Source organism: Capra hircus, chromosome 4 (assembly GCF_001704415.2).
Source record: "Capra hircus breed San Clemente chromosome 4, ASM170441v1, whole genome shotgun sequence".
Lineage (NCBI taxonomy): Eukaryota > Metazoa > Chordata > Mammalia > Artiodactyla > Bovidae > Capra > Capra hircus.
Genome location: NC_030811.1, coordinates 100,752,270 through 100,764,607, shown reverse-complemented (window position 1 = coordinate 100,764,607; position 12,338 = coordinate 100,752,270). Strand labels below are relative to the sequence as shown.

Here is a 12,338-nt window from a genome sequence, read left to right as displayed (position 1 = left end):
GCCTTCACTTATATGAGGCACTGGGGTAGCCAAATTATGTTACCAGAGACTAAAGGGAGGAGCGAATGGGGAATTATTGTTTGATGCATGCAGAGATGCGTGCATTCTCTTTGGGATAAGGAAAATGTGGGGATGGTCACTGGTAATAATTGCATAACAATATGAATATACTTAGGGTCACTGAACTGTTAATTGAAAATGGCAAAATGGCAAATTTTATATTATGTACATTTTGCCTCAAAAAGATAAAATGTTACAGCAAACTTCAGCCCACACTTTTTATATTTAATCTATAATCTTATGAAACTTCAAGACACTTCTGGATATAGCAGCATAGTGTCAAGTTTCTAGGAAGTTACTGTCCAGTTCAAAGCACTGGGGAATTCTTAAATTCCTTGGGCCTAGAGGCAATTTATTTGAAACCGTCAAGCAAAAAGGGAAGAGGTAATTTTAGATTGAATAGACTTTTCCTTGTTTTTTTTTTTTTTTTTTGACTTTTCCTTGTTTTATTAAACACCAAAAAAAGACAGTAGCTCACAAACGCCACCATTATTATCTTAGGTCTAGTGCCTAGCATATTAAATACATAGCTATCATTAAAATATATTTCACATTCTTCTGATGATGTTACACTATTAACTACATACAATAATTACAATACAGTTTTAGCCATTCATGTGAGATTATGGATATGATCTTCACAAAATGTAAAGATCAAAATGAATGGAAGTAATAACCTTTTGGCATCAGAGCTGTTTTCATTATTCATCTAGAAACATTTTATTCTTTGATTATTTAGGATATGTTTTGCCCCTACTTTGATTAACAAATATATGCATGTCTGTTGCTGCTGCTGCTGCTGCTAAGTTGCGTCAGTTGTGTCCGACTCTGTGCGACCCCTTAGACGGCATGTCTGTTACTTTCTTGTAAAGCATATTTTAGGTTTACTTTACAGTTTACTATTCTTCTGCATATAATAAACCACTCTAGGAAAACAAGACCAAAGTAGATTTTCCCTTCAATATAATATAGCAATTAATAAGGCTCACACACAATAAGTATTAATTTCTTTCTCTTGCTCACTGGGGCAGGACTAATTACAAGCAATTATTAAGGATAACAATAAATTCAGTTTTTATCTTCTTACTTAAAATGTTATACATTTAGGAAACTGGGAAGTATGACTTTTTAAAAGAGACTTGAAGCTTTCCTTCATGGTTACCTTTTAATCAATGTCCATATGCATTGCTGTATATTTTCATAATTTCCACATAATTGCCATTGCACTAAATGTTGTAATTAAGAAAAGTAAGCAATTCAAGTACCTGAAACATCAAATTTTTGCTACCAGAATATTTCCTCTGAAGCCAAGTTAATCTTTCCAAACCCTATATAAACAATGAACTTGAGTTTATAGTTTAGGGCAGTAATTTGCAATATCAGTGACTTGGAAATGTCTAGGAGACCTATTATTATTTCCATAATGGATAAAGTCAAGTGAATTTATCAAGTTAAGCACGAGTCCAAAATTATAAGATGCAGTGAAAAATAATCAGTATGTAATTAAAGATTTGAATGTAAAAGCTTAAGTTTCCCAAAAAAGAAATGAAGAATATCTTGATTTTTTAGAAGGATCTTCCCAACTCTGACAATAAAACATTATCCATAAACATGCACAAATTTCTCAAAAATTAGAGTTGATCAGTATCTTTCACATAATAATTTCATTTTGTAAAATACAGCACATGTAAGACAGCCCCAAATTAAGCTATAAAGCAGAGCCATAACAGGATTTGATCAATGTTGAGTATTTCTAATTATCTAATAGCTCAGACAGTAAAGCATCCGTCTGCAATGCAGGAGAGCCAGGGTCAAACCCTGGGCCGGGAAGATCCCCTGGAGAAGGAAGTGGCAACCCACTCCAGTATTCTTGCCTGGAGAATTCCAAGGAAAGAGGAGCCTGGCAGGCTCCAGTCCATGGGGTCACAAAGAGTTGGACACTACTGAGCGATTCACACACACACACAATTCATGTCATTTCCTAAAAAAATCAGATATTCAGTTTTATCTTCAAAGAAATATGACCAATAAGGCAGTGTTGAAGATGCATATAGTTCCATTAATTGTTTTTTAATAACTGTGAACATTACATCTTTAGGAAGTGTTAATTTTACCCTAAAACATTAAGATCTTATTCAGAATTAGGGAGTCAGAAATAAACATCCATTTTCTGATTTTTGTTTCTATGCACATTTTTGTGTTTGGGTATACATTTCTCTTTGATTATTAAATTTCCATGGCTGACAAATTCCATAAGTATTAAATAACTATAATTTAAAAATCTATTACATTAATACCAGTGTTATCAGGCCAATCTATACTTTAAGACACATCATTAGTCTTCTTGAAGACACATGTAGATGTGATACTTCTTTTGCTTGATTAAAAATCACAGTAAGGATGCATTTAAAAATATATGTATCAATTGAAATTAACTCAGGGCATAATTTCACATGGCTTCCCTGATTAATTGGTTCCAAGAGGATGATAGTGAATCAACTAAGGCAGATGATTAGATGAGGAATACGAGAGCTGACAGCTGCGCATTCATGGAAATCGTAAAATTTCAAACTGAGGACACCGCGGTGATAAACAGCGCAGCATTTTGTAACCAGGGATCTTCAAACCATCAGTAGTTAAGTGTAGCTTACACAGCTATCATCCAAGCCTGGGTCAGAACCCAGGTGTCCTGACTTCCCAGCTCACATTCCCTGACTTTCTACTCTCACACTCTACCATGGGAGACTGCATCTCAGATGAACAGCTCACAGTGGGACTCTATTTCTTAAACTCTATTTAGTAAATTATCAAAGTGACTTCAGGCTTCAGAAATAATTCATTAATTTACAAACAAAAAGTATCATTATCTTGGAATCTGTGGCTTGGAAGGATCCATGGAGATCCTGTAATATAATCTTTTTTTGGTTCTTTTAGCCTCAGGTGGAATACTTCTGGTGACAAGAGCTCATCGTTTAGCAATGCCACCCATTCTGCTGGTAGAGAGCTTTACTTATTAGAGATTTCTTCCCAATATTTCTATAAAATAATCTAAGAATTCTAAGCTAAACTCTCCCTGATGACTTTCCAAATATTCTAAGACTCCAAACTAAATATTAATCTGCTTGCTTTCCCCTCCTTATTCCTAATAAGACATTTGGTCTGGTCACTAGGCTTGTAGCTTTTTGGTGGCATTGTTAGATTGTGCCATAATACAATAGAGCAATCTGGAAACTAGTAAAGAAAACAAAACAGACTAGACAAATAAAATATCTGACAACATCCACATATCTTTTATTTTAATTGAGATGAAAAATAATAACCTCATATCCATTTCAACATGATGAGTCTTTACCAAGCCTCTTAACTCTGCTAACTCATCTCACACACGGTCTGTCAACATTTAGACTTTTTCAGTTTATACCATGCTATGTAATGAATTTACTCACTATGGCTATTCCTTTGGTAATTGCTTGGCTAACTCAGCCCCATTAAGACAGATGCACATTGAAACTCCTGTCCCTGAACACCTATTTATTCAGTGAAGACTTACCCAGAGGCTGACTCAAGGAACTAGAGGTACGTTTTACCTCTGAGCTCTTCCAGATTCCTTGATCAGCAACTCTGATCCAGGTTCTTGAGGTGCCATGCATGCAGTTATGCATGAGAGGTTACCCTCAGAAGGCTGTAATTCCCCTGCATTACCCAGAACTGGTAACCTTTTAGTTTACATTTGAAGGTTAGTGTTCATAATATATGTCTGCATGCTTTGATATGGTGTACATATAATGCTACAAAGAAATAAAGACTAATTACCAGGCAAACACTTCACACATCTATCTGCATCAATTTAGTATTCTTTTGGTGGAAAAAATAAGGTTTATTTAAATAGAAATTACACTCATAAATGAAATTCTCATTATAGGAAGCAATTCCAGTGCTAAAAATGTTCTGAGCATTCTATACTGAATGCTCATTATTTGCTAGAGTACAAAGGTCACAGGGGCTCACAGATCACAGATGGTCTCCAGGCTAAATAGGACACACCAGCAGGATAGAGGAAACTTGCTTTCAGATTACTTAGACTGTGTTCCTCCTTAGCAGGGTTTAATCTTTAATTTTTTAAATTTCGGTTTTCTGTGGTAGGGGCACTTATCATGAGATATACACTCAAAGTTTTAAGCGTACGTTATTGACTATAGGTATAATGTTGTATAGGAGATCATTAGAACTTTTTTTTTTTCTTTATTTTTTTTTTCTTTATTTTTATTTTTTAAATTTTAAAATCTTTAATTCTTACATGCGTTCCCAAACATGAACCCCCCTCCCACCTCCCTCCCCACAACATCTCTCTGGGTCATCCCCATGCACCAGCCCCAAGCAAGCTGCACCCTACGTCAGACATGGACTGGCGATTCAATTCTTACATGACAGTATACATGTTAGAATTCCCATTCTCCCAAATCATCCCACCCTCTCCCTCTTCCTCTGAGTCCAAAAGTCCGTTATACACATCTGTGTCTTTTTTCCTGTCTTGCATACAGGGTCGTCATTGCCATCTTCCTAAATTCCATATATATGTGTTAATATACTGTATTGGTGTTTTTCTTTCTGGCTTACTTCACTCTGTATAATCGGCTCCAGTTTCATCCATCTCATCAGAACTGATTCAAATGAATTCTTTTTAACGGCTGAGTAATACTCCATTGTGTATATGTACCACAGCTTTCTTATCCATTCATCTGCTGATGGACATCTAGGTTGTTTCCATGTCCTAGCTATTATAAACAGTGCTGCGATGAACATTGGGGTACATGTGCCTCTTTCAATTCTGGTTTCCTCAGTGTGTATGCCCAGCAGTGGGATTGCTGGGTCATAAGGTAGTTCTATTTGCAATTTTTTAAGGAATCTCCACACTGTTCTCCATAGCGGCTGTACTAGTTTGCATTCCCACCAACAGTGTAGGAGGGTTCCCTTTTCTCCACACCCTCTCCAGTATTTATTGCTTGCAGATTTTTGGATCGCAGCCATTCTGACTGGTGTGAAGTGGTACCTCATTGTGGTTTTGATTTGCATTTCTCTAATAATGAGTGATGTTGAGCATCTTTTCATGTGTTTGTTAGCCATCCGTATGTCTTCTTTGGAGAAATGTCTATTTAGTTCTTTGGCCCATTTTTTGATTGGGTCATTTATTTTTCTGGAATTGAGCTGCAGAAGTTGCTTGTATATTTTTGAGATTAGTTGTTTGTCAGTTGCTTCATTTGCTATTATTTTCTCCCATTCAGAAGGCTGTCTTTTCACCTTGCTTATATTTTCCTTTGTTGTGCAGAAGCTTTTAATTTTAATTAGATCCCATTTGTTTATTTTTGCTTTTATTTCCAGAATTCTGGGAGGTGGATCATAGAGGATCCTGCTGTGATTTATGTCTGAGAGTGTTTTGCCTATGTTCTCCTCTAGGAGTTTTATAGTTTCTGATCTTACATTTAGAACTTTTTAAAACATGCCCTTGGATTAATATTTTCCCCCCTCCCAGCCTCTGGAAACCAGCATTTTTACAGCCTGCTTCTATGAGTTTAAATATTTTAGACAAGTCCATTGTGAATCACATTTTGTTTATTAATTCACATATTGATGGATATTCAGGAATTTTCTTTCACATTATTGGAAAGTCATTATTGGAAAATTCAAAATAGTTTTTAATGTAGAAAAACATAAATGAACATTATTATCTTCTTTTTAAAATATGATGGAGAAAAAAGAGTCAACTATTGACTTTTTGTAACAAATTCTGAAGTTCAATATGACACAATTGTTAAAACCACCATGCAATAAATTTATGTAATCTGCTGGTATTATTTCAAAGAGTGGGGTTGTGGAGACACACACGTTAGCAAAATAGCCTTAATGACAGGCTTTAAATCACAGTTCCTTGTCATATATCATAAGTTAACACTGAATTCTTTTAAATAGTAGAGTGAATTTTATTATTACAATCGAGAGGAAAATGAGTTCACCGGGGGCCTAAAGAAGGATATTCTACTCCTATTGGGGAACACGAAGTTTGACGGAAACAGTGATATTTCAGTTGGAGAGATAGAAATGGCAATCACAGGACATAAGGTTGGACAGATACTAGTGTGGGAGAAGCGAGTGCCAGGAATAGGGGACAGCATGAACAAAACCAGGAAATGAAGACTGTATAAATAAATAAGCACATGGGACATAGGTCTGAAAAGGAAGGGGAGCTTGGGGCCAGGTTGGGGAGTCACGGGCAACTTTTGCATAAGTGTATCCTAGCTTAATATAGCTTACAAAACTTTACTAAAGGTATTAATGAATCTCAACTTCCTTTCAAAAATATGCTTTAATTGCATGAATTTCTTACATTATCTGTCTCACATGTCCTGACCTATTGTTACATTCTGTCCTATTTTACTTACAAAGCATTTTGCCTATGTACAACTACTTCTCCAATAAGATTTTAAACTACTCAAGGACAGGAGCTTCGTCATGTTACTTTTGTGAGTGTGCTCAGTCGTGTTTGACTCTGCGACTCTATGGAGTTCAGCCTGCCAGGCTCCTCTGTCCATGGAATGTTCCGGGAAAGAAATATTGAAATGGGTTGCCATTTCCTCCCCTAAGGATCTTCCCGATCCAGGGATCAAACTTGCGTCTCCTGCATTGGTAGGTGAATTTTTTTTTTTTCCCCACCTAGGAAGCCCACTCATTTTGTAGTTCCCACTATAATGCAAGAATGGCAATAAAAATTGATACGAAAGTTTTTTTCAGCACACATTTACTTAAGACATAACTGGGTTTCCTCCTAAATATATGCTTGGTGAGCTGTAAGAGCTAGCAGAGGATGGCTGTTTCTAGAAATCCTCAAAGGAAAAGATTCTGAATTAAAATAAATAGTTTGACATCCTGTGTGAATTATCAAGAGGCTAGAAAATAGACTACCCTGACTATGGAGGTCAAGGTTATCTTACCCTCAGAAAGTGACAGTAATGAAAGTCAAGCACTAGATGGGATAGCCACCCTGCCGGCATCAACAGGGGACCTGCAGTCTGTCATTTCAACATCAAAAATTCATTAATTGCAGGCCTAATAGGTGAGTAAAATAAACATAGCTTAAGAAAATTTGTGCCTAAAAGCTGACTCAAGCCTCAAGAACATTAGACAGTTAAATTGTAAAGCATGACTATTTCTTTTTAAGAAAGAGCCACCCAGGATTGTTGAAAATGAGATTTTACTCAGTAAACTTGACCATTATTAACCTTCTGCCTTCTTTTCTATTTTTTTCCCCTGAGACTGCCATCAGAAAGATGCATGTGTATCACGTGTATTTTATTTTAGTCTTATTTGTCACTTGCTAATATGCTTGTGAAAATAAGGACAAGAAGTGATGGAATTCAAATTATTTTCTTCATATAGGCTTGCTTCCACCCTGATGGTGTTAATAGTTGACTCATTATTTCAATGGCATTTTCTTCAATGTCAGAAGTCTCTCTGAGGATCTGTTACATTTTCATAATTGCTGTCTTCCCCAAGCATTCTGATTTCTCAATGTGACAAACACTACCCCTTAGATTTGAGAGTCACAGTTCTCACAAGAAATATCCATCTTGTAGAGGTTTTTTTAAACTCATTTGCCAATGGCTGAATTTTTTTAACTGTACGTAAGCAGTTTTCAGAATTTTATGCCATAAAAATTGAATTGTTATTTGATATCTTGCAGTTTCCATGACATAAGGAATTATACCGGTGAGGGAATTCCTTTATCTCTGACTTCTTGGTAGCTCTTGAAAAACATGATAATTTTTGCTTGTTTTGAAAAGAAAATGAACGCATGTAAGATGCGCTGGAAAATATTTTAAGATTCTCGGCAGAGTTCCATAGAATGTTAGCTGCCTAAGAGGATGAGTGGGGAAAAAAAAAATGGGAATTTGATCAAGAAAAGGTATATTTCTTAGGACTTCAACTGCACTTTTTGAAAGTATTCCAAAGGAAAAATATTTGACATATTTGGGGTTTTGAATTTACTCAAATTGAAAAACAATAACAACAGAAAACGTGTCTTTCATTTACCTCTAGCTCTTCTGGTTTGGTTTCCCTGGTGGCTCAGACAGTATAGAATCTGCCTGCAATGTGAGAGACCTGAGTTCAATCCCTGAGTCGGGAAGATCCCCTGGAGAAGGGAATGGCTACCCACTCCAGATTCTTTCCTGGAGAATTCCATGGGCAGGGGAGCCTGGCAGGCTACAGTCCATATGGCCGGCAAAGAGTTCAACATGACTCAGTGACTAACACTTTGACTTTTCTTCTGGTCATTTGTTGTTGATTCCCTTACTGTGTAAATGACTGGATATGAGTAACTTAGATCCCACTTATTACAGTAGCTATCCATTACATTCAGTTCAGTTCAGTCGCTCAGTTGTGTCCTACTCTTTGTGACCCCATGAATCGCAGCACGCCAGGCCTCCCTGTCCATCACCAATTCCCGGAGTTCACTCAGACTCACGTCCATCGAGTCTGTGATGCCATCCAGCCGTCTCATCCTCGGTCGTCCCCTTCTCCAACTGCCCCCAATCCCTCCCAGCATCAGAGTCTTTTCCAATGAGTCAACTCTTCCCATGAGGTGGCCAAAGTATTGGAGTTTCAGCTTCAGCATCATTCCTTCCAAAGAACACCCAGGACCGATCTCCTTCAGAATGGACTGGTTGGATCTCCTTGCAGTCCAAGGGACTCTCAAGAGTCTTCTCCAACACCACAGTTCAAAAGCATCAATTCTTCGGCACACAGCCTTCTTCACAGTCCAACTCTCACATCCATACATGCCCACTGGAAAAACCATAGCCTTGACTAGACGGATCTTAGTTGGCAAAATAACGTCTCTGCTTTTGAATATGCTATCTAGGCTGGTCATAACTTTTCTTCCAAGGAGTAAGCGTCTTTTAATTTCATGGCTGTAGTCACAATTTGCATACGTCCATTACATTAGAGGGGCTTATAGTGTACTTAAAGACACTGAAGCAACCTACAGTCACACCTGGAATTCTAAAAGTCTACTTGGAACACTTCTAACTGTTCTCTTTTTTATTCTTTTATCCCCGATGCTTCAGATAATGCATATCACATTAATTGCTACTATATGAATACTTGTATAATGAATACGTACTAATGAATAAAATTTCAGCTGCCTAATTAGAAAGATTTATTACTATTTATACTTTAGTGAGGAGAAACTTATCCTAATGAGCACAACACCTTAATTCAGTTAAAATACAAATTTTCACATAAGTCATATTTAAGAGTTTAGACCCTTTCTACTTAGAGTATGTGACCTAGGATACGGGAATATCAGTAATGCCTGGGTTTAGTTCAGTCACTCAATCATGTCCGACTCTGTGACCCCTGCACGCCAGGCCTCCCTTTCCATCACCAACTCCCAGAGTCCACCCAAACCCATGTCCATTGAGTCGGTGATGCCATCCAACCATCTCATCCTCTGTTGTCCCCTTCTCCTCCTGCCCTCAATCTTTCCTAGCTTCAGGGTCTTTTCCAATGAGTCAACTCTTCGCATGAGGTGGCTCAAGTATTGGAGTTTCAGCTTCAACATCAGTCCTTCCAATGAACACCCCAGGACTTATCTCCTTTAGGATGGACTGGTTGGATCTCCTTGTAGTCCAGGGGACTCTCAAGAGTCTTCTCCAACACCATAGTTCAAAAGGAACAATTCTTCAGCACTCAGCTTTCTTTATAGTCCAACTCTCACATCCATACATGACCACTGCAAAAACCATAGCCTTGACTACACGGACCTTTGTTGACAAAGTAATGTCTCTGCTTTTGAATATGCTGTCTAGGTTGGTCATAACTTTCCTTCCAAGGAGTAAGCATCTTTTAATTTCATGGCTGCAGTCACCATCTGCAGTGATTTTGGAGCGCCCAAAAATAAAATCAGCCATTGTTTCCACTGTTTACCCATCTAAATTCAAAATGGGCAAACCCAAACCAAAACCTACTTACTCAGAATCTACATTTTTAGGAGATGCTTAGATAATTTGTATGTATATTAAGATTTGGAAGGTACAGATCACTAATTATTTTATACCAATTTATAAAAGAGAACTTTATATTAGTCAAGGCAGAGAGGCATGTGCTCCTAGGTATGAAGAATTAATATGGAAAAAAGTCAGGTTTTTTTCCAAGAATAATTCATAAATTCACTCATGCTTTCAATGAAGAGATAATGAGTAGCAACCATCTGCTAAGTTGCGTGCCAGATCTGGATATACCATGATGCTTCCAAGTAATGCATTTCCTGCCCTCATGTAGCACTGCATCTACTCAGAAGATCAGCTTATACAAAGCACACAGAAACTATCATGCATTTACAAGTAGAGCAAAGGCTAACAGGATATTCAGGTTAACATATGTCAAATAAAAACACTAACGAAACAATTTTGAAAGAGAAAATGATTCCAAACTTCATATTGTTGTAAATAATCAACTCTGTGTAAAATACACATGAATACAAGCAATGCTACTGGGACTTGTCTGCTTTTATACTGTCACAACATGATGTAAAAACAAATAAATGACAGACAAGTGAGAACTGAAGAATAGTTCAGCCGAACATAGTATAATATTCAGAAGCAAATATATGCAAATAAAATATAATGAAGGGGCATTTTACATTAATAGTACATAATAAAAACATGAATAAAAATAAATAATAAGTAACATTGAACTCTTGACAAAAGAAGCTAAATCTCAGAGTTCAGTATAAAAATAAGAAAACCGTTATAAACAGAATTGAGAAAAATATGTGCAAATTGTTGAAACAAAGAAATACATCTTCTGTCACTGACCCTTACATATTTGCTTCTGTCTGACCAATCTTTCCAATGAGAACAATTAAAAAAGCTAATTTAAAAAACAAATCTGTTTGATGTCATCAAAAAATATGAATGCAGCAAGAGCCTAAAGGACTAATATCCCAGACAAAAATGAAGCGCAGAATAGGTAGTTGGAGATTTGTCTCAGCTTGAGGCAGTTTCCATTTCTTAAACTATGGCCCAAAGGTGAAGCAGATTAGAACTTTTAGTAGTTTTATGGACCTGGGAAAAAAATACTATATCCAGGACTGACCAGGAAGAAAAAAGAAACAACAAAACCTCAGCTGTCAGTTATAATTTCTAAAGGGTATACTTGTGGATAAAGGGGAAAAATAAGCTCTTAAGAAGGCTGAAATTCAGCTTCTAACCAGCTGAATTTCAGGCTAGATTAAGGTGATATTTTCATAGCCTAACACCAGAGACACACAAAGATCCTATCTGGAAGACTGCATCAAATATACAGAGTCACCATCCCCCCCGCCCCCCCCCCACACACAAATTTAAAGATTTGCAATGGCAGGGGTTCAGCCAAAAATTTCTTTGGATATCAAAATATAGGAGATCTGTATTATCAAGGTTATCAAGCCTTCATGTTTAACTACGATAAATGTTTTTCAGAATGTGGAAAACATGACGAACAATATCTGCAGAGAGCAGAAATCTATTTTTAAAACAATCAAATACAAAATGTAGAAGTGAAAAATATAACAATCTAATTAAAATGGAGAAGGCAATGGCACCCCACTCCAGTACTCTTGACTGGAAAATCCCATGGATGGAAGAGCCTGGTAGGCTGCAGTCCATGGGATCGCGAAGAATGGGACGCAACCGAGCGACTTCACTTTGCCTTTTCACTTTCATGCATTGGAGAAGGAAATGGCAACCCACTCCAGTGTTGTTGCCTGGAGAATCCCAGGGACAGGGTCTCCTGGTGGGCTGCCATCTATGGGGTCGCATAGAGTCAGGCACAACTGAAGTGATTTAGCAGCAGCAGCAATTAAAACTTAACAGATTTAGCAGCAAGAGGATTGATGAGATAGAAGATATTCAATTAAAATGTCTAAAGTGATGCAAAGATTGAAAAAAAAAGTAAGAACATATGGGACATGAAAAAATCTTTAAAATTCAAACAAGTTAACAGGAGAAAAAAACATCCAAGAAGAAATCCTTCAGGAAGTAATAAAGACTGAAAAGCTAGATCCAGGTGAGTGTTTACAATAGAACATGGGGTAAACAGAGGCAAAGAGTTTTAAGGTCATTAAATTTTCTGGGATTAGATAGAACTACTAATTTAGAGTTGAGTTTTAATGAATATAAAGTTAAGCCACTGAAAGAATATCCAAACAACATATACTTAATGAGCTGTCAGAAAAGAAATAG

At 36.9% G+C, this 12,338-nt stretch overlaps 1 protein-coding gene across 1 annotated transcript in view; it reads right to left on the bottom strand.

The window, feature by feature from the left end:
• Positions 1-12,338, bottom strand: part of THSD7A (thrombospondin type 1 domain containing 7A) — a 481,774-nt gene that overhangs the window by 291,424 nt on the left and 178,012 nt on the right. The gene's annotated exons all lie outside the window — the stretch shown is intronic.